Source organism: Erinaceus europaeus, chromosome 1 (genome assembly GCF_950295315.1).
Source record: "Erinaceus europaeus chromosome 1, mEriEur2.1, whole genome shotgun sequence".
In the NCBI taxonomy this organism is placed as follows: Eukaryota; Metazoa; Chordata; class Mammalia; order Eulipotyphla; family Erinaceidae; genus Erinaceus; species Erinaceus europaeus.
The window spans coordinates 85,432,722-85,455,311 of record NC_080162.1 but is presented as its reverse complement, the minus strand read 5'-3'; the positions used below and the strand labels follow the sequence as shown (position 1 = coordinate 85,455,311).

Here is a 22,590-nt window from a genome sequence, read left to right as displayed (position 1 = left end):
TTATCTTTTCAACTTTTCTGTAAACCTAAAATTATTCTGAAGTAAAAAGGTCATTCAATAAAACTAGTGGAGATAATTGATTGAAGTACCAACAAAAAAAAAACTGTGATAAATTATAAGGGCTTTATGTTATAGATTACTATGTAGCCACAGAATATAAATCAATAAAATAATATGCTGCCATGGAAAGTTCTCCAAGACATATAATCAAGAGGGAAAAAGTCAAGTCTCAGGACAATGCATATGATGTAATCTTAATTATGTGCAAAATCAAATAGAGTCTATGAACATGCCTGCTATGTATCAAAATTGCAAAAGCATGAAAATCCATATTTCAAGTCAAGGGTTGGAAATCTTTTCTGAAACAGCCAGACAGCAAAAAATTTTTAGCTTCTTGAACTATCCAGTCTTTTTCACAACCATTCAACTCTGCCACTGCAGCATATAAGCACAGATAGACTAAAGCAAGGATAGGATTTGATCCCCGACCTGAAGGTCTCAGACCATTAGTAGGAAAGGATTGAACTGTTTACACCTAAAACAGTATACCCCCCCCCAAAAAAAAGTATCAATGTGTTATTTGCATGAAAATACTTTTAATAAAGTATCTTAATTCAGTGCCTGGCCTACAGCAACATTCAATCTTGCATCCTATACACATCTCTGGTCTACGACCATCTGCAGCTAAAATCCCAGAATGCTTCATGGTTTACCTGCCAAGTTGTTACAATGACTTGATTGATGCAACCCAGGGTACCATTCAGTATTGAGATTATGAACCAGCTGCCTGTGGAAGGAACAAGAAAACAGCAGGTGTCACAGCTCAGCATTGAAATGAGTTCTGACTCCCTTATCTGCTTCCCCTACTACAGAGGCTTCATGGGAGACCCAACCATGTACAAGAAACTTCCAGAAATCTCCAGGCCCTCTCAGGAAGAATGACTGAACAGTGTGCTAATTGGCAGCCAGACTGAGTGACAGTTATGTTCGGGAATGATTTGCAAATCGCATTCTCCTGGAGCTTATTAGGGGACTCATTAACGGTACAACAGTACATTACTTTCTGAAATTCTGATCTAAGCAGAAAATTAAAATTATTTGTTAAATGACCTAATAAAATTGAATGAAATGTGCTGAGAAAATGAAAACCAAAATAGATCATCCTGCAGAACTTGGCTAAAAGTAATATCTGTTTCCTATCATTTAGAGGCATCACTGTGCCCTTTGTGCAGGCCTGGATAGGCTTGGTGCATTACTTACTCATGGCCTCAGCGAGACCCACCTGCACAATGATTCTCAAAGCAAGAGGTTAAACCCCAAACTAACAAGAAGCTAAAACTATGGAGGCCATATTCCAGGTTGAAAGTCAGAACTTAGCTCCTATGTGTCGGCCCCTTTAAACCCACGAGTTCAAGTACTACCCCTAGTTTGTTGTTTCAGTTATTTCAGACCATCTGGCTGAACTCCTTGTCTCTTGACTACCTGTTCCAATGAAGTCTCCAAAATTTCTGTCAAAATATTTTCAAAATGCAAGTCTGACTTTGTCCTACTTCTCCAGACATTTCCAAATGTACCTGAGTGCTGAAAAGATCCAAATTCCAAACCAATAATTCTCAAACTGTGGCCTCTAGACCTGCAACTTCAACTGGATAGTGATTGGAAATATAAGTTTCCAGGCTCTACACAGATCAACTGAATCTAAAACTCTCATAGGGGAGCCCAGCAATCTGAGCTACAACAGCCTTCTAGGTGATTCTGAGGCACATGCAGGTTTGCGAACCACACTGTGCTACAGTATGGAAGTATTTTTCTTTTTTCTTTTTTCTTTTTCTTTCTTTCTTTCCTTCCTTTTTTTATTTCTTTACCAGAGCACTGATTAGCTCTGGCTTATGGTAGTAGGGGGGATTGGTGCACTACAGAATAGAACAAAAGGAATTTTTTTCCCCTTTTGTTGCCCTTGTTGTGGTTATTATTGTTGTTGATGATGTCGTTCGTTGCTGGGTAGGACAGAGAGAAATTGAGAGAGGAGGGGAAGACAGAAAGGGGGAGAGAAAGATAGACACCTGCAGACCTGCTTCACCGCCTGTGAATCGATTCACCTGCAGGTGGGGAGCCAGACATGAACCGGGATCCTTACACTGGTCCTTGCACTTTGTGCCACATGCGCTTAACCTGCTGTGCTACTGCCCAACCCCCAACAAAAGGAAATTTTACAGTCTGACCTTGGTCTTCCTGGTTTCCTGCCCCATCTCCACCCACCCCACCTCCCAGTCTTCTCATCCACCCAAAAAAGCTGCAGATTTGTACATGTCACACTCTCTTTGCTGGAAGGTCTCTTCCTTTTGCTTAGAAAGTCATAGCCTTCAAAGATCCAACATTTAGAGACTCATTTATTTACCCCATTTGCAGTGCTTTTCTTCCACTCTGCCTACATCATTCTCCAAGTTAGCTGTTCACCTGGTCTGAAGAGCAACCTTTCCTGAGAGTCCCAGGGAGGCCATTTTCTTTTTCAGCTGTCCCTACTTAACTATATTTCCTTTGAGGATTTCCTAAAGATATCTATTAGATTGAACTACTTAATTATGGGGAACAAGGAGTCCAGAAAAACACCTTCTCAGGACCTTGCAGGGAGCTCTGGGAGGGAGTTCATGTTTAGAAAACACCTGCACAGTGGACTCTGGGGGAGGAGAATAAGGGAAAGTGTAAAGAGGGTGTTGGGGTCCTGGTGTATGCTGGTGGAAATGGACCTAGATTTGGGGTGCAGATACTACCATGGGGAGATGAGAAATTATACCTGTTTGTCAGCAATTGTATCATAAGCCATCAACTGCCCCCAATAAACTGATTAAGTAAGTCTCAAAATTTAAAAAGCACTTACATTATGAAAAAGAAGCAAAGTCTGGCTGGGGTGATAACGCAGCCTACTAGAACACCAACTTGCATGCCTGAGACCCCACATGCCCCAGGTTCAACTCCCAGCACCACCTTATGGCAGAGTGGAGCAGTACTCTGGTTCTCTCACTTTCTTCCATAAAAAAGTAAATAAATCTAAAAATAAAAAACAATATTAATAGGGTTGTAAAACATCTCAGCAGTAAAGCACTCACTTATCCATATATTTAAGGCCCTGGGTTCGATACCCAACACCATATGGGAGCACTGTGAACAGCAAGCACCGAGGGAGATCTATAGATACTGGACTGGAGTGGTATTTGGGGTCTCTCCTCTAAAAGGATATAGAATTAAAATAGAGCTGAGGGGACAGATTATCAGTGTCCTGCATTCATGAGGCACTGGGTTTATTCCTTGGCACTATATTTAAAAAATAATAATAAAAGGCATCTCATCAACTTGAATGCATGGAAAATGCCTCTAAACTCAATCTAATTCATCCAAGTTTGTTTTTACGTGCTCCAAAAGAAACAAGCATAAAAACAAAAGCTCCAGCCATGACATCATCTCCCCAGAGGTGGATTAGGATCCACCTGCATATCAGATTTCAGGCTCTTAAAAAAAAAAAACTAGTATAGCCACAGGTCTTTTGAATATAACTAAAATATATACTACTAGCTACCTACAAAATGGAGGACCCCCCCCCAACTCTTTATCTGCACTATTCCAGCCTTTAGGTCCATGATTGGTCAACAATTTGTTTGGCTTTGTAGGTTAACTCTCTTTTCAACCACCAGGTTCCAGATGCTAGCATGATGCCAACCAGACTTCCCTGGACAGACAACCCCACCAATGTGTCCTGGAGCTCTGCTTTCCCAGAGCCCCACCCTACTAGGGAAAGAGAGAGACAGGCTGGGAGTATGGATCGACCAGTCAATGCCCATGTTCAGCGAGGAAGCATTTACAGAAGCCAGACCTTCCACCTTCTGCATCCCACAATGACCTTGGGTCCATACTCCCCAGAGGGATAAAGAATAGGAAAGCTATCAGGGGAGGGGATGGGATACAGAGATCTGGTGGTGGGAACTATGTGGAGTTGTAACCCTCTTATCCTATCTTATCCTATGGTTTTGTTAATGCCACCTTTTTTAAATTAAATTAAATTAAATTTTAAAAAAAGCTCCCCTCTCCCCACCCAGTGGAAAGTTAGCAGTGAGACTATGCATTGCATACAAATGACCAAGCTCACAAGTGTTTTGAGCATAAGTTAACAGTTCATTTAGCTGGAAAAGATGTGGGTACAGAGGTGTTGTCAAGCCACACAGCAGAGCAGAGACCAAATGTTCAGCAGCCATCCCTCTGTGTGTGCAAAGCACAGATGATAAACTTATCAACAAAAGACACATCTGCACTCATTCAGCATAAAGGGAAGCAAAATCAGCTCTAAAAGGAAACACCTAGTCCTATTTAACTCATGAGTCTCTTGAAAAGGACTGGCTCTCCTTATGAATGTGTCTGGGCCATGACTCCAAAAAGGTGACCTGCAGGAGGCCAAGAGTATCCAAGTCAGAGTCTGAGAACAGAAGAAGTTTTAGAAGTCATCCACTCAAACTTCTCTTTGGTGCCTACATGCTTCCCTGGCTGCCTGCCCACCATTCCCCACCCCAAAAAACTGTGAGCTAACAATAGCAGCCAACACATATCACTTTCCCAAAAAGTAACACAAGGTTTGGCCCTGTCTACTTAATGTCCTAGAACCTCAGGTATTTCAGTTTACAGATGAAAGCATAGGTCTACCTTACCTCATTGGTTCTGAACCCAGGGACCTTGAGCTATTGTCTAAAAGTACTGCCAAGTGTTCAAACAGACAAAAGAAAATCAGTGTTGTACAATCACATATTATATTTCAGGCACTGGGGAAATCTCTCAAAACAGACCCACAAAAAAGGAAAAACTTAATTGGAGAGTCTCATTGTTTTTGAAAAGATGTGTACCAATGATGTCATTGAACCAGTCTCTTCCTCTCTCTCTCTCTCTCTCTCTCTCTCTCTCTCTTTTTTACCAGAGCACTGCTCAGTGGTGGCTTATGGTGGTATAGGAGATTGAACCTGGGACTTTGGAGCCTCAGGCATGAGAGTCTCTTTGCATAGGTATTATGCTATTTACCCTCATCATTGAACCTCTCTCTCTCTTTCTCTCTTTCTCTCTCTCTCTCTCTCTCTCTCTCTCTCTTGCCTCCAGGGTTATTGCTGGGGCTCAGTGCCTGCACTACAAATTCACTGCTCCTGGAAGCCACTTTTTCCATTTTGTTGCCCAAGTTGTTACTATTATTGTGGTTATTGTTGTTGTTGTTGGATAGGACAGAAATTGAGAGAGGCAGGGAAGACAGAGAGGGGGAGAGAAAGACACCTGCAGACCTGCTTCACCACCTGTGAAGTGACGCCCCTGCAGGTGGGAAGCCTGAGGCTCCAACCAGGATCCTTATATCAGTCCTTGTGCTTCACACCATGTGCATTTAACCCTCTGCACGGCCGTCCGACCCCCAACCTGTCTCTTTTGAGAGATAAGAAAGTAAGGCCCCAGGAGTGGGGCAGTAGTGCAGCAGGTGCAAGGACCTGCATAAGGATCCCATTTTGAGCCCCCATCTCCCCACCTGCAGGGGAATCACTTCATAAGTGGTGAAGCAGTTCTGCAGATGTCTATCTTTCTCTCCCCTTCTCTGTCCTATCCAACAACAATAACATCAACAACAATAAAAAAAAACAAGTTCAACAAAAGGGAATAAATATTAAAAATATATATTTTAAAAAAAGAAAGGCCCCAACAGAGCAAGTGGATCACTCAGATTCACAGCTAGATGAAGTAATAAATAGCACTAAGGTCTCCTCTCTCTCCATTTGATGCTTTTTTCAGCAATATACCAGTTATTATTCACAATATTAATGTAGCTGGGGAGGCATTTTGCATTATGCATAACCATAATGCAAAATGCCTCCCATACCTGAGGCTCTGAGGTCCCCGGTTCAGTCTCCAGTACCACCATAAGCCAGAGCTGAATAGTGCTCTGGTATATAAATAAATAAATTTTTAGTGGGGGAAGCCAGTATTATTGAACCCAGAAGAGAGTACTTTTCAATGTCTGCCCCTGGACAGGTAGCATCAACATCCCCCCCTTAGGAACTTGTTAGAAATTTCTATTTGGCAATCCACTCCAGACTTGTTGAATCAGAAACTCTGGGAGTATGCCCACCAAATTTGTGTTTTAAGGATTCCTCCATATGACTATGCACTCAAGTGTTTGAGTACCATTGCCATGGGTAGAGAATGCCTTCACCATATGTGGCTTTTCTCAATCTAGCTTGAAGGGAAAGTCTGTCCCAGCATCCCATGGAGAAGACATGGACCAAAGTTTGCAGGTCAAAGGTCATCTTGGAAGCTTAAGGCAAACTTTTCTTCTTCTGCACATAAATATCATCTATGGAATCTTTGATGGCAGGTGATCTATTTTTGACTGAGTGACCCCAGAAGTTCTCTCTAAGATCCCCTGGCTTTTTTGTAAAGTTCTCCTTAACCTCAACCCTCTCTCTATCTCAGACCTGCAAAATGAGGCCTCCAAGATGTTTCATGGCTGACCTGGCCCCTGGTAGTCACTGTAGAAGTCATTAATTTTGTACAACAAAAATTTTCCTTATTATATTCCTTTTCCTTGGTTTAAGTTTGCCCTTTTTTTGAGAGAGAGAGAGGGAGAGAGAGAGAAATGCATAGCGAAGTGTCACAAATTCAAGTAACGAACTCTATCCAGTCATTTCCCCAGGTAATCTAGAGGTAATTTTTTTTCTTGTTATTTTCTTTCATTTGTTCGGGGTGGGGTATATAGATTTTTTAAATTCTATTATCTTAGGCAGAGCACTCCTCAGTTCTGATTTATGGTGGTGCAGGGGATTGAACCTGGATCCTCTGGTGCCTCAGGCATGAAAATCGGTTACATGACCATCATGCTACCTTTCCAGGAAGAATCACTTTTCTTTCTTTCTTTTTTAAAAAATAATTTTATTGGAGGGTTAATGGTTTATAGTACAGTTGTTGACACATGAGTATAGTTTCTCAAAACACCATCATAGGTGCAAAACACTCTGACCCTCAATTTAGGTCCTTTCCAACCATCATGTTTTCCTTTTAAGAACTTTGCAGAGATTGTGCCCCTGAGACAACAACAGTCTTTGTAAAACCAGAGCACTGTTCAATTCTGGCTAATGGTAGTGCCAATAATTGGACCTGGGAACCTCAGCATGGAATTTTTTTTTTTTTTTTTGGATATCCATTGCGTTATCTTCACAGCCCTGACAAAAGTCTTGTAAAATATCTTCCTTAATAAAAATAATTTTAAAAGGGAAAAAAGTCAGGACAATGAGACCAAAAGAAGCCAAGACAAAGTGAGGAAGATGAGAAGAAAGGAGGAAAGGAAGACACAAAGAATGGCAGAAGGAGAAGGAATGGAGAAAGGAAAGTGGAAATGCTCCCAAATACTCACTTAGTGTTTAACAATTAATCTACAAAACAGCAATGAGACAAAGTTATTCTCCATCACTTTACAGGTTACAAAGTGAAAATTCCCCCCTGGTAACTAAATTGACAGTGGCCAGCCTTCCCCAGATGTTCCTATCTTCATTGGGTCAAGACCAACCAATGGGTGTTTCCAGTTATCAACAAGATGAAAGTGTAAACCACCCAGCAGCAGAATACTTAACCAGGTCTATCTTCCAAAGACTTCAAAATGGTTGTCATTGGTCCAGTTTGGGTCACATGTTTACCCCCAAACCAATCATTGTGACTGGAGGACTATAATGCTTTGACTGGCAAAGACAAGATTAGGTGTTGTCCAGAACATGAGAGCAGCCTCAGTTAAGTGGAGGGAAGGAGCCAGGGTTAGCAATGGGGGAAGGAATCAGTACTGAAAATACAAGGGAAGAAAAAAAAGTTCAACTACTCTACTACTCTACTCCTCTTTGATTAAATGTTTATGTGTAAGAAGCCATGTAGTTATGAACACACAATGAATTAGTAAAATATAAGAAATGAAAATAATCAGGCTAAGAAGGTAGCATAATAGCTATGCAAAGACACATGCCTGAAACTTCACAGTCCCACGCTCAACATAGGAGTGAGGAACTTCATTTTCTCTCAAGGTTGTACAAAAGTGAGACCTAAGTAGTGCTCTGGCAAATAAAAATAAAACCACCTCATACAGAGCACACAAGTTATTGTCCAAGGTTCCAGTCCCTGGCCCTCACCTGCAGGAAGGAAGCTTCACAAGCAGTGTAGCAGTGCTGCAGGTATCTCTCTCTTTGCTTCCTTCCCCTCCCCTCTCAATTTACCTCTACCTCTGTTTCTTAAAAAGGAAAAATATGGCCACCAGAAGCAGTGAATTCATCATGTAGGTACCAAGCCCCAGTAATAAACTTGGTGGCAATAAAAAAATATTAAAAATAAAATAAAAAAGAATAATGCTGGGGGAGTCGGGCAGATAGTGCAGCGGGTTAAGCACAGGTAGTGCGAAGTAAAGCCTATATAGAAAACCTACAGCCAACATCATACTCAATGGTGAAAAACTGGAAGTATTTCCACTCAGATCAGGTACTTGACAGGGCTACCCACTATCACCATTACTGTTCAACATAGTGTTGGAAGTTCTGGCCATAGCAATCAGGCAGGAGCAAGGAATTAAAGGGATACAGATTGGAAGAGAAGAAGTCAAACTCTCCCTATTTGCAGATGACATGATAGTATACACAGAAAAAACTAAGGAATCCAGCAAGAAGCTTTTGGATATCATCAGGCAATACAGTAAGGTGTCAGACTAAAAAATTAACATTCAAAAGTCAGTGGCATTCCTCTATGCAAATACTAAGGTAGAAGAAACTGAAATCCAGAAATCAACTCCTTTTACTATAGCAACAAAAACAATAAAATATCTAGGAATAAACCTAACATAAGAAGTGAAAGACTTGTATACTGAAAATTATGAGTCACTACTCAAGGAAATTGAAAAAGACACAGTGGTCCAGGAGGTGGCGCAGTGGATAAAACATCAGACTCTCAAGCATGAGGTCCTAATTTCAACCCCAAGCAGTGCATTCTTTCTCTCTCCTCCTATGTTTCTCATTAATAAATAAATACAATCTTTAAAAAAGAAAAAGACACAAAGAAGTGGAAAGATATTTCATGTTCATGGGTTGGAAGAATTAACATCATCAAAATGAATATATTACTCAGAGCCATCCACAAATTTAACGCTATTCCCATCAAGATCCCAACCACAGTTTTTAGGAGTATAGAACAAATGCTTCAAATGTTTATCTGGAACCAGAAAAGACCTAGAATTGCCAAAACAATCTTGAAAAGAAAGAACAGAATCAGAGTCATCACACTCCCAGATCTCAAGTTGTATTATAGGGCCATTATCATCAAAACTGCTTGGTACTGGAACATGAATAGACACACTGACCAGTGGAATAGAACTGAGAGCCCAGAAGTAAGCCCCCACACCTATGGACATCTAATCTTTGACAAAGGGGCCCAGACTATTCAATGGGGAACACAGAGTCTCTTCAACAAACGGTGTTGGAAAAAATGGTTTGAAACATGCAGAAGAATGAAACTGAACCACTATATTTCACCGAATCAAAAGTAAATTCCAAGTGGATCAAGGACTTGGATGTTAGACCAAAAACTATCAGATACTTAGAGGAAAATATTGGCAGAACTCTTTTCAGCATTAATTTTAAATACATCTTCAATGAAACGAATCCAATTACAAAGAAGACTAAGGCAAGCAGAAACCCATGGGACTACATCAAATTAAAAAGCTTCTGCACAGCTAAAAAAAACTAATACCCAAACCAACAGACCCCTTACAGAATGGGAGAAGATCTTTACATGCCATACATCAGACAAGAGGCTAATAACCAGAATATATAAAGAGCTTGCAAATCTCAACAACAAGAAAACAAGTAACCCCAACTAAAAATGGGGGAAGGACATGGACCATGGACGGAATATTCACCAGAGAAGAGATCCAAAAGGCCAAGAAACATCTGAAAAAATGCTCCAAGTCTCTGATTGTCAGAGAAATACAGATAAAGACAACAATGAGATACCACTTCACTCCTGTGAGAATGTCATACATCAGAAAAGGTAACAGCAGCAAATGCTAGAGAGGTTGTGGGGTCAAAGGAACCCTCCTGCACTCCTATTGGGAATGTCAATTTGTCCAGCCTCTGTGAAGAGCAGTCTGAAGAACTCTCAGAAGGCTAGAAATGGACCTATCCTATGATCCTGCAATTCCTCTCGTGGGGATATATCCTAAGGAACCCAACACACCCATCCAAAAAGATCTGTGTACACATATGTTCTTAGCAGCACAATTTGTAATAGCCAAAACCTGGAAGCAACCCAGGTGTCTAACAACAGATGACTGGCTGAGCAAGTTTTGGTATATACACACAATGGAATACTACTCAGCTATAAGAAATTGGTGAGTTTTACCATTTTCAGCTGATCTTGGATGGACCTTGAAAATTTCATGTTAAGTGAAATAAGTCAGAAACAGAAGGATGAGTATGGGATGATCTCACTCTCAGGGATGATCTCACTCTCAGACAAAAGTTGAAAAACAAGATCAGAAAAGAAAAAACAAGTAAAACATGAACTGGAATTGGTGTACTGCACCAAAGTAAAAGACTCTGGGGGGGGGGGAGAATACAGGTCCAAGAAGGATGGCAGGAGGACTTAGTGGGGGTTGTAATGTTATATGGAAAACTGGGAAATGTTATGCATGTACAAACTACTGCATTTACTGTCGAATGTAAAACATTAATTCCCCAATAAAGAAATTTTTTTTAAAAAAAGTATTATCTGGGGAGATGGTGTCAGAGTTGAGAATAGGACTAGAAAGCTAGATTAAGGCAGAGAGTAGCTCCCAAACATGAGGAAAGTATATAAATACCATTAATTATTAATCCCATCCACCTGACCCAGGGCCTACGTCTATTCATATTTAGCACAGGAGCCTGTGTAACCGCTAAGTCCCTGTCCATCCATCTGAGCTCAGAGTTCATGGTCACAGCTGGGACCATTCTAGGCTGTATTCATTTCAGGATCAGTCTCCTTCAAGTGGCAGAGTAGATTGACCCAGCCTCCCTTCAGAGTGGGATAATCCCTACCATTGTGGCTCTATAGCAAGGGCAAAGTCCTGGAGAGGCCCACAAGAGGGCTTTTAATGATGTTACTGATGGAAGTGACCAGTGATGGTGGAGAGAGGGATCTGTTAGAGGTCTAGTTGATACTAATTTTTAAGTTGATAATTTTGTATAGGGCCAAGAATGATATTCTAAATATACACATGGCCTTTGGCAGAAAATTAGGGTCTCTAACCCTATGTTAGAGAGTTATACCTTTATAGCTCAAAAGCACTAAAATATTTTACAGAAATTACCCATTCCACTCTGATATCAGTTACTCATACATAGTCATATATTAACAAAGTAGTTTACCCTGTTACAGTGTTCGTGGGCATACAAATTAATGCAGCCCCTATGGAAAACAGTGGAGAGTCCTTAAATAAATATGACCTTATGACCAGCACTCCTACTCTTTGGTATGTATCCAAAGAGCATGAAAACACAAAATCAAGGGAACATAAGCACTTTTATGTCTATAGCTACATTATTCACATAGCCAAGAAGTGGAAGCAGCCTAAATGCCCCTGTACAGATCATTGGCTAAATAAGTTATAAGACATACACTAAATAGAATATTACTCTGAAGTTAGAAAAGAAGATGAGAAATTGTACCCATATCTCAACAACTGCACTATAAAACATTAACCCCCTGGGGGCTGGGCAGTAGCGCAGTGAGTTAAGTGCACACGGTGCAAAGCACAAGGACCGGCTTAAGGATCCCGGTTTGAGCCCCCGGCTCCCTTTGCAAGTGGTGAAGCAAGTCTGCAGGTGTCTATCTTTCTCTCCACCTGTCTGTCTTCCTATCCTCTCTCAATTTCTCTCTGTCCTACACAATAAAAACAGCTATAACAACAATAACAATAACAACCACAACAAAGGCAACAACCAGGGCAACAAAATGGGAAAAAAAGCCTTCAGAAGCAGTGGATTCATATTGCTGGCACTGAGCCCCAGTGATAATCCTACCCTGGAGTAGGAAAAAAAATTAACACCCTAATAAAATTATAAATAAAAAAAAGAAAAGAAAATAAAAAGATAGTTTGTCCTTTGGAACAAAATAGATGAAGTTTTTGTGCTTAGTGAAGTTAAGTATGAAGGTGAAAGACAACTACCAGATGGTTGCTCATATGTGGAATATGAAGAAATGAAACATATAAACTTGCAGAACAAAAGAAATCACATTGTCTCTAAGACTTTGTGAGAACTATGGTAGGTATCACTGTGGTATTCAGAACTTTGGTGGTGGGTAGTGTGGAGTTATATTGCTGTAATCTTATAATCTTGTAAACCACTATTAAATCACTAATAAAAATTTATTTTAAAAAGTATTTCACAAAAAAATTTTTTCATAACTTTAAATGTTTAATGCCACACAGTAGAAATACATTTTTACTAACTTTTGACTGTGAACAATCATGTTTGATCTAATCCTAAAAATCCCTCTGGGTTTAAATACAAAACAACTTTGTTTCTGGATTTCTTATTTGGCTTAAAAAAAAAGAAGTCTTGACATATTTAAGCTTTGAGTCTAGCATTTTAGAGATTTGTAACAGATTAACAAGTAAAGCCCTTCTAGGAGACAGCTACCTAATCTTTCACTAAAATCAGAAGCTTTTAAAAATCCTACCTAAAATGTAGACAAGAGGAGGCATTAAATACCTTCTGATTATTCCTTTTCAGCTCACTTGCTTTATATGTTCTTTGGATGAATTCAGAGATGAAGAAACAAAGGAAAAGAACCATGTTCATTCATTCAACACATACAGGTACAAACATACACACACACATACAAACACATAGTTGAGATACCACTGTGTATCAGGTGCTGTGTTGGACAATAGAAGTATGGCAGTGGACAATACAGATTCTATCTAACCTCGTGAGGTTTATGGCCTAGTATAAAGGTTAGCAAACAACAGCCCACAGACCCTATCGGACCTACCACCTGTTATTATGTGACTTGCTAGCCAAGAATGATTTCTACAGTGTCAAATTGTTGGGCAAAGTCAAGAGAAGATGATTTCATGATTCATTAGAAGTGTGTGAAATTCAAATTTCAGTGTTTTTATTGTAATATAATCATGTCACTCACTTCCATATTTCCCTTGGTGGATTTTGCAATGTGGCCAAGTTGAGTAGTTACAACAGAAACAGTAATGAGTGAAAAGGAGATTAAAATATTTACTGTCCCTTCACAGAAAAACCAAACCAATCCTTGGCCTAGTAGCAAAGATGAAAAGCATTGAAGAAGGACAAAGCTACCTCCTTACTAGTCTCCCAACTAGCAGGTGGAGATGCCATCTGTTACACTTATTTTTGCAGTAGGAAGTCCTATTAGACTTATCTTTCAAATAAGTTTTTTATTGGTTGTTGCTTCTCAGCTTTAATCTGACTTCACTATTTGATAGAATTGTTAGTTCTTGACTATTGTTGTATAAGAGTTCATGACTTGTTTTGGATATTAGCCCCTTATGAGATAGAAGATTTACAAAAAAAAAAAAATCTTATTTCATGGGCTGCCTTCTCACTTTGTGCATTGTTTCTTTTGCAGTGCAGGAAGCTTTTAATATAGACTCATTTACTAAGCTTTATTGCTTTGTGCTTTGATCTAAACAGTAGTTGTCAAGACCTATGTCAAGGACTATTTTCCCTCATTTTTTCCAGGTGTTCTAAGGTTTCAGGTCTTATGTTTAAGTTTTTTGTACATGTCAAGTAAATTTTTGCTTGATTTCTCCATTTGAAGGTCACTCTCATCTTGCCCACTTATTAATCCACTTTTCCCCTCTTTCTCTTCCAGCAAACATACACACAGATCCCATTGTCCTTCCAGAATAAGGTCACCTACCTCTAGAGATATTTAATCAGGGCATCAACATCCTGGGGCACTTTGAACAACTTTAGAGGTCACCTTCCACAAAGAGTTCAGTTATACTGATCTCTTCTATTTCAGAATGCTAAGACATTGGTAGTAATGCTATTTAACACTTAACTACTGCATGTTCCCCGCCTTATCTTTTTTTTTAAGAAAATAAGTTCTGCAATTTATCCTACCCATCGGTAAATCACCTATAGAAGTAAAGAGTGTTGCACAGTTTTTTGATTCATTGGTTAGAGGGATGAGCAAGAGCAATGTCTAGAAATAAGTACTCATCCAAGAGTTGGCATAAGGATCCCGGTTCGAACCCCGGCTCCCCACCTGCAGGGGAGTCCCTTCACAGGCGGTGAAGCAGGTCTGCAGGTGTCTATCTTTCTCTCCTCCTCTCTGTCTTCCCCTCCTCTCTCCATTTCTCTCTGTCCTATCCAACAACGACAACAACAATAATAACTACAACAATAAAACAACAAGGGCAACAAAAGGGAATAAATAAAAAAAAATAAATATTAAAAAAAAAATTTAATCCATGCTTCAGTTTTACTACTTAAAAGCTGGTCAATATTCTCTAGGCCTCTGTTTCCAAAGCACTGAAATGGGGCAATGACTTCTATTTCAACTGTTTGTATAAGAAATAATCAAGGGAGTCAGGTGGTAGCGCAGCGGGTTAAGCGCAGGTGGCACAAAGCACAAGGAACAGCATAAGGATCCCGGTTCCAGCCCCCGGCTCCCCACCTGCAGGGGAGTCACTTCATAAGTGGTGAAGCAGGTCTGCAGGTGTCTATCTTTCTCTCCCCCTCTCTGTCTTCCCTTCCTCTCTCCATTTCTGTCCTACCCAACAACAATGACATCAATAATAACATTAATAACTACAACAACAATAAAAACAATAAGGGCAACAAAAAGGAAATTTTAAAAAATCTTAAAAAAAAAAAAAAAAGAAGAAGAAGAATCAAGATTGATGGTTCCTAAAGGGAAGGGCTATCAAAACCTAGACTGCTGGGTCCTATGCCCAAAGATTTCATTCATTTGATCTATATTAAGTTCTGAGAATTTACATTTGTTGATGATGCTGGTCTAACGGGTTCACTTTAAAAACTACTATTTAGGATAATGTATTGAAAACTATGGTTTAATGGTTCTCTTGCAAAAAGATGAAAACAATAGCAGTGATGGTGACAATAATTTATTGACTCTAGAATTTAAACTTCACACTTTACATGTTTTCTATCAAAAAAGTATCAAGCTTATTGAAACATTGGGATGATAGTTTGCTTTCTGCAGAGCCACAGGAAAAAAACTGATGCCTTAATTCTGTCATATGAGTCAGGAACAATTTTACTAGCAAAAAATATGACTATATTATATGCATGCAGGTTTCTGAATCTAAAAAAATACATAAAATGCTCTTTTAAAATCATATTTTTACATTTCCCATTAATATTTGTTGTTCATATATTTTGAACTCAGTTGAAAGAAAATTTATGGGTGGAAAAACTTGAAGTTGCAAATTTTGTATTCTAAGACCTTGATATTTATAAGTTAATATGTAATGCTGGGGATATGGATTAACCTGCTAATGCCCATGTCGAGTGGAGAAGCAAGTATAAAAGCACCAACTCCCGCCTTCTGTACCCCAAAAACCATTTTGATCCATACTCCCAGCGGGGGAGAAGTGGTAGGGGGAAGATGACCTGAACTCCAACTCCATCAGGAACCGGAAAGAGAAGAGGAAAAAGGGAGGGACATTTGCATGTGATAATAAGTATATGTGTGATTTGAAAAGGACAAGAAGAGGGAGCCCCTCCAAAAAAAAAGACCAAATAAAGACAGATGGTTGTAGAAATAATAGTTGACCCATATCTGCAACCTTGGGAGAACAAAACTAGACAATGTAATAAATGAATCAAAACAATGAAAAAAATGAGATAATATATAGTTTTGGTACTGAGATAATTTGAATAGCTAAAGCATCTCATGGTTCCCTGTGGCAACACTTTGAGAACCACTGACACAGTGATTACTCCAGGCCAACAATGCAAGTTGAGCTACAAGTGACATGACACCTTATTTAGGCCACCAAGGTTGATCTGATCTATTGCAATGAGGAGTAACAGGTGCAGAAGAGTAGATGCTACAGAAATGAAACACACATATGTGACACTGGAGTCAAATGCTATTTTATTCATTTGCACTAGTGATAGCAATTACCAAAGAAAGCAATCAATACTTTTATAGCAGTTAGTCATCGTACCTCTCAGGACCAAATGGATAAAATTTGAGATGATTATGCTAAGAAAGTAAATGACCAAGTATAACCAGATGGTTACACTTGTATAGGAATATTAACAACTATGGTAAATTTGCAACAATAACAACAAAATAACAAAACAATTCTTAGACTGAAAACTATAGTGAATATCAGAGAGAATAGGGAAGGGAGGTGGAGAGAAAAAGCGAGGTCTCTGATGTAAAGGCATTAGAGCTTTGGTGGGTAGTGAGTGAGATAGTCTCACACACATCTATAGGTATGAAATTATATACCTAAAATTTCATAAAATTGTAATCCTATATTAAATCAAATTTTCTCCATTATATCTTAATTATTAATGACTTAAAAGTGTTTTCACGAGGGGGGCTAGGCACACCTAGTTGAGCTCCAACCTTCTGCACACCAAAAACAATTTTGGGGGGTCAGGCGGTAGCGCAATGGGTTAAGTGCACATGGTGCAAAGCACAAGGACCATGTAAAGATCCCAGTTTGAGCCCTGGCTCCATACCTGCAGGGGAGTCGTTTCACAGGTGGTGAAGCAGGTCTGCAGGTGTTTCTCTTTCTCTCCCCCTTTCTGTCTTCCCCTCCTCTCTCCATTTCTCTTTGTTCTATCCAACAATGATTACATCAACAATAACTACAACAACAATAAATAATAACTACAGGTGTGGGAAGATGGCGGCCTGAGAAATCGCTAACAGCGAGTGCTCTGATAGCATCATCGGCAACGGTAGGATTTTCTGCCTTTAGCAGGCCAGTCAATAAGGGGGGGGAACCAAAGAAGTGATTACAGTTTAATTTAGGTTAACAATTAGAGCAAAGGTGACACGAACTAGCGGGGCGCCAGAATTCCCAGGCGGCGCCAGGCAAGGCGAGTGCGCCGGACATTGTCCTCCGCCCGCCCGGGAAGGCGGCTCCTCCTCCGGTTGCAGAGCACAGCGGGCAGAGGACCCGGAGAGAGCACTTTAGCTCGGGGGCTGCCTCTTGGGAGTCGCTAGGGTCCACCGCGACCCTGAGGGTGGATCCAAAGACTTCTTGAGTATAGCTCTCATTGGATCAAAGGACTTGGAGCTAGTTTTCATTTTTGAGAAATCCTTTAAAAAAGTCTGGAGGGCGGGGATTCCCGGAAGATGGCGGATTGAGAAGCGGCTAGCCTTTGGCTCCGGACACATCTCGTGTAAACAATAGGATTTTCTGCCTTTAGCAGGCCAGCCAATAAGGGGCCATAACGGTCATACCAAGGATGTGTCTATAACTTAATTTGGGTTAAGAATTAGAGTAGGGGAAAAAATTCTTTTTTCTTCCTTTTAATTTTCAAGCATACATCCTTCCCGCCGCCCCCCCTCATAAGCAGTGCCTGGGACCAGCTACTAGCAGGATACCCCATACCACCAAACAGGGTTTTTTTTTTTTGTTTTTTTTTTAATTCACTGATACACATTTGGGAAGTTCCTCGCACTGCTCTTTAATTACAACTCTTCTTCTTATCTTCTCCCTTTTCTCTCTCTTATCTCTCTCTATATCTCTCTCTTTTTTTTTTTAATCTTGTCATACACTTCTTTCTTCTTTGCCTTTCTGAATTTGTGAATTACTTTGGGGAAGAAATCTGACCCAGAGTGGACTCTCTATGTGTCTATCTCTGCTCTAGTTCCCTTTACACTCTTGTTACCCTTAGAATATACACTGGATAGTAGATTTGCATAACTGTCTATTCTTGCTATCCTCTCTTCCTTTTCTCTTTCTTCACTGGGATTTGGTTACTATTCTTTCACGGACTGGAGAAATTGTTTGGCTAACTGGTAACGATTAAACTCCTTCAATACTTACTTCAGTTGCTACTGTTATTCCGGAGGTTGGTGAGTGCAATTGTCATAAAGGTATTTAGTACAGTGTTACTTGTGCTCAAAACACAACAACTGAGGAACAACAGAGCATTAAAAAAAAAAAAAGAGAGAAACACATAAATTTAAAAAAAAATGGGTAGATTAAAAACAAATAAAACTGCTACCCCAATGAATGAAGACAAGAGCCCAGAAGAAACCACAAATCAGTCAGAAGTAACCATAGATAAGAAAAGTATGCAAGCAATAATAAACTTATTAATCACAGAAATGAAAACAACATTGGAGGAAAGAAATGGCAGTATTAGGGAAACAACAGTTGAGACCCCCAAGGAAAATACTGATTATCTTGAGACAATTAGAAAACTGAAAGCTGAAATAGCTGTAATGAAGAAAGAAGCTGAGGCAAGGGAAAGCAGACTAACAGAAGCAGAAAACAGAATTAGTCAGACAGAGGATGAGTTAGAGAAAACTAAGAAAGAGGTGAAAGAGCTTAAAAAGAGATTGAGAGACACTGAAAACAACAACAGAGACATATGGGATGATCTCAAAAGAAGTAACATTCGTATAATTGGCCTGCCAGAGGAAGAAAGAGAGGAAGGGGAAGCAAACATTCTAGAGGAAATAATACAAGAAAATTTTCCAGACCTGAATAACAGAAAGGATATCAAGGTGCAAGAGGCCCAGAGAGTACCAAACAGAATCAACCCAGACCTGAAAACACCAAGACACATCATAGTCACAATGAGAAGAAGTAAGGATAAAGAAAGGATCCTAAAGGCTGCAAGAGAGAAACAAAAAGTCACATACAGGGGAAAACCCATAAGACTTTCTGCAGATTTCTCAACTCAAACTCTAAAAGCCAGAAGGGAGTGGCAAGATATCTATCGAGCCCTGAATGAAAAAGGGTTTCAACCAAGGATTATATATCCTGCTAGACTTTCATTCAAGCTAGATGGAGGGATCAAAACCTTCTTAGACAAACAACAGTTAAAGGAGGCATCTACCACCAAGCCGGCCCTGAAAGAGGTACTAAAAGACCTCTTATAAACAAGAACATCACTATAATACTTGTAATATATCAGAGTAAACAAATTGTTTTTTAGAACAATGGCACTACAATACATTAAATCCATAATATCAATAAATGTCAATGGCTTAAACTCACCCATCAAAAGGCACAGGGTGGGGGGATGGATCAGAAAACATAACCCAACCATATGCTGCTTGCAAGAATCCCATCTGTCACAACAAGATAAACACAGACTTAAAGTGAAAGGATGGAAAACTATCATACAGGCTAACGGTCCACAAAAAAGGGCAGGAACAGCCATTCTCATCTCAGACACGATAGATTTTAAATTAAATAAAGTAATAAAAGATAGGCAAGGACATTACATAATGATTAGAGGATCAATCAGCCAAGAAGACTTAACAATTATTAACATCTATGCACCCAACGAGGGACCATCTAAATACATTAAACACCTATTGAAAGAATTTCAAAAATACATCAATAGTAATACAATAATAGTGGGAGACTTCAATACCCCACTCTCACACTTAGACAGATCAATAAAGCAGAGAACCAATAAAGATACAAGAGAATTGAATGAAGAGATTGACAGACTAGACCTCTTGGACATTTTCAGACTCCTCCACCCCAAAAAACTGGAATACACCTTCTTTTCAAATCCACACAACACATACTCAAGGATAGACCACATGTTAGGCCACAAAGACAGCATCAATAAATTCAAGAGCACTGAAATCATCCCAAGTATCTTCTCAGACCACAGTGGAGTAAAACTAACTTTTAACAACAAACGGAAAATTATTAAAAGACATAGAATTTGGAAACTAAACAACATGCTCCTTAAGAACCACTGGGTCAGAGACTCACTCAAACAGGAAATTCAAATGTTCCTGGAAACTAATGAAAATGAAGACACAACCTATCAAAATATTTGGGACACAGCTAAAGCAGTACTGAGAGGGAAACTTATAGCTATACAATCACATATTAAACACCAAGAAGAAGCCCAAATGAACGAACTTACTACACACCTCAAGGACTTAGAGGAAGAGGAACAAAGGAACCCTAAAGCAACCAGAAGGACAGAAATCACTAAAGTTAGAGCAGAAATAAACAACATCGAAAATAAAAGAACCATACAAAAGATCAATGAAGCCAAATGTTGGTTCTTTGAAAGATTAAACAAAATTGACAAACCCCTAGCCAGACTCACCAAACAAAAAAGAGAGAAGACTCAAATTAATAGAATTGTAAACGATACAGGAGATATCACAACTGACACCACAGAAATCCAGAGAATTCTGCGAAACTTCTATAAAGAACTATATGCCACCAAGCTAGAGAATCTGGAAGAAATGGAACAATTCCTAGAAACCTATGCACTTCCAAAACTGAACCAAGAAGAACTACAAAATCTAAATGCACCAATCACAGACAAAGAAATTGAAACCGTTATTAAGAATCTCCCCAACAACAAAAGTCCTGGACCAGATGGCTTCACAAACGAATTCTACAAAACTTTCAGGAAACAGTTAATACCCATACTTCTTAAGCTATTCCATAAGATTGAAGAAACAGGAATACTCCCTTCCACCTTTTATGAAGCCAACATCACCCTGATACCAAAAGCTGATAGGGACAGAACAAAAAAGGAAAACTACAGACCAATATCTCTGATGAACATAGATGCCAAAATATTAAACAAGATCTTGGCCAACCGGATACAGCAACACATCAAAAAGATTGTTCATCATGACCAAGTGGGATTCATCCCAGGAATGCAAGGCTGGTTCAACATCCGTAAATCAATCAATGTCATTCATCACATCAATAAAAGCAAAGCCAAAAACCACATGATTATCTCAATAGATGCAGAGAAAGCCTTTGACAAAATCCAACACCCATTCATGCTCAAAACTCTACAAAAAATGGGAATAGATGGGAAATTCCTCAAGATAGTGGAGTCTATATATAGCAAACCTACAGCCAACATCATACTCAATGGAGAGAAGCTGAAAGCATTCCCCCTCAGATCAGGGACTAGACAGGGCTGCCCACTGTCACCGTTACTCTTCAACATAGTATTGGAAGTTCTTGCCATAGCAATCAGGCAAGAGAAAGAAATCAAAGGGATACAGATTGGAAGGGAAGAAGTCAAGCTCTCACTATTTGCAGATGATATGATAGTATACATAGAAAGACCTAAAGAATCCAGTAGAAAATTACTGGAAGTTGTTAGGCAATATAGCAAGGTATCAGGCTACAAAATCAATGTACAAAAATCAGTGGCATTTCTTTATGCAAACACTAAATCTGAAGAAGAAGACATCCAGAAATCACTCCCATTTACTGTTTCAGCAAAATCAATCAAATACCTAGGAATAACGTTGACCAAAGAAGTGAAAGACTTGTATACTGAAAACTATGAGTCGCTACTCAAGGAGATAGAAACTGATACCAAGAAATGGAAAGATATCCCATGCTCATGGATTGGAAGAATAAATATCATCAAAATGAACATTCTCCCCAGAGCCATATACAAATTTAATGCAATACCCATCAAAGTTCCACCAAGCTTCTTTAAGAGAATAGAACAAACACTACAATCATTTATCTGGAACCTGAAAACACCTAGAATTGCCAAAACCATCCTAAGGAAAAGAAACAGAAATGGAGGCATCACACTCCCAGACCTTAAACTATATTATAAAGCCATCATCATCAAAACAGCATGGTACTGGAACAAAAATAGGCACACAGACCAGTGGAACAGAATTGAAAGCCCAGAAGTAAATCCCAACACCTATGGGCATCTAATCTTTGATAAGGGGGCCCAAAGGATTAAATGGAAGAAGGAGGCTCTCTTCAATAAATGGTGCTGGGAAAACTGGGTTGAAACATGCAGAAGAATGAAATTGAACCACTTTGTCTCACCAGAAACAAAAATCAACTCCAAATGGATCAAAGACCTAGATGTCAGACCAGAAACAATCAAATACTTAGAGGAAAACATTGGTAAAACACTTTCCCATCTACACCTCAAGGACATCTTTGATGAATCAAACCCAATTGCAAGGAAGACCAAAGCAGAAACAAACCAATGGGACTACATCAAATTGAAAAGCTTCTGCACATCCAAAGAAACTATTAAACAAACAGAGAGACCCCCCACAGAATGGGAGAAGATCTTCACATGCCAGACATCAGACAAGAAACTAATCACCAAAATATATAAAGAGCTCAGCAAACTTAGCACCAAAAAAGCAAATGACCCCATCCAAAAATGGGCAGAGGAAATGAACAAAACATTCACCACAGAGGAGATCCAAAAGGCTAACAAACATATGAAAAACTGCTCTAGGTCACTGATTGTCAGAGAAATGCAAATTAAGACAACACTAAGATACCACCTCACTCCTGTAAGAATGGCATACATC

General features: G+C 39.4%; 1 long non-coding RNA gene across 1 annotated transcript in view; it reads right to left on the bottom strand.

Annotated features, from left to right (window-relative positions):
- Window positions 1-714: 714 nt before the first annotated feature.
- The window catches only part of LOC132541907 (uncharacterized), a 52,630-nt gene continuing 30,754 nt past the window's right edge, over window positions 715-22,590 (bottom strand). The window contains exon 3 of the long non-coding RNA XR_009553019.1: window positions 715-787. This is a non-coding gene — a long non-coding RNA (uncharacterized LOC132541907). The remainder of the gene's footprint in view (window positions 788-22,590) is intronic.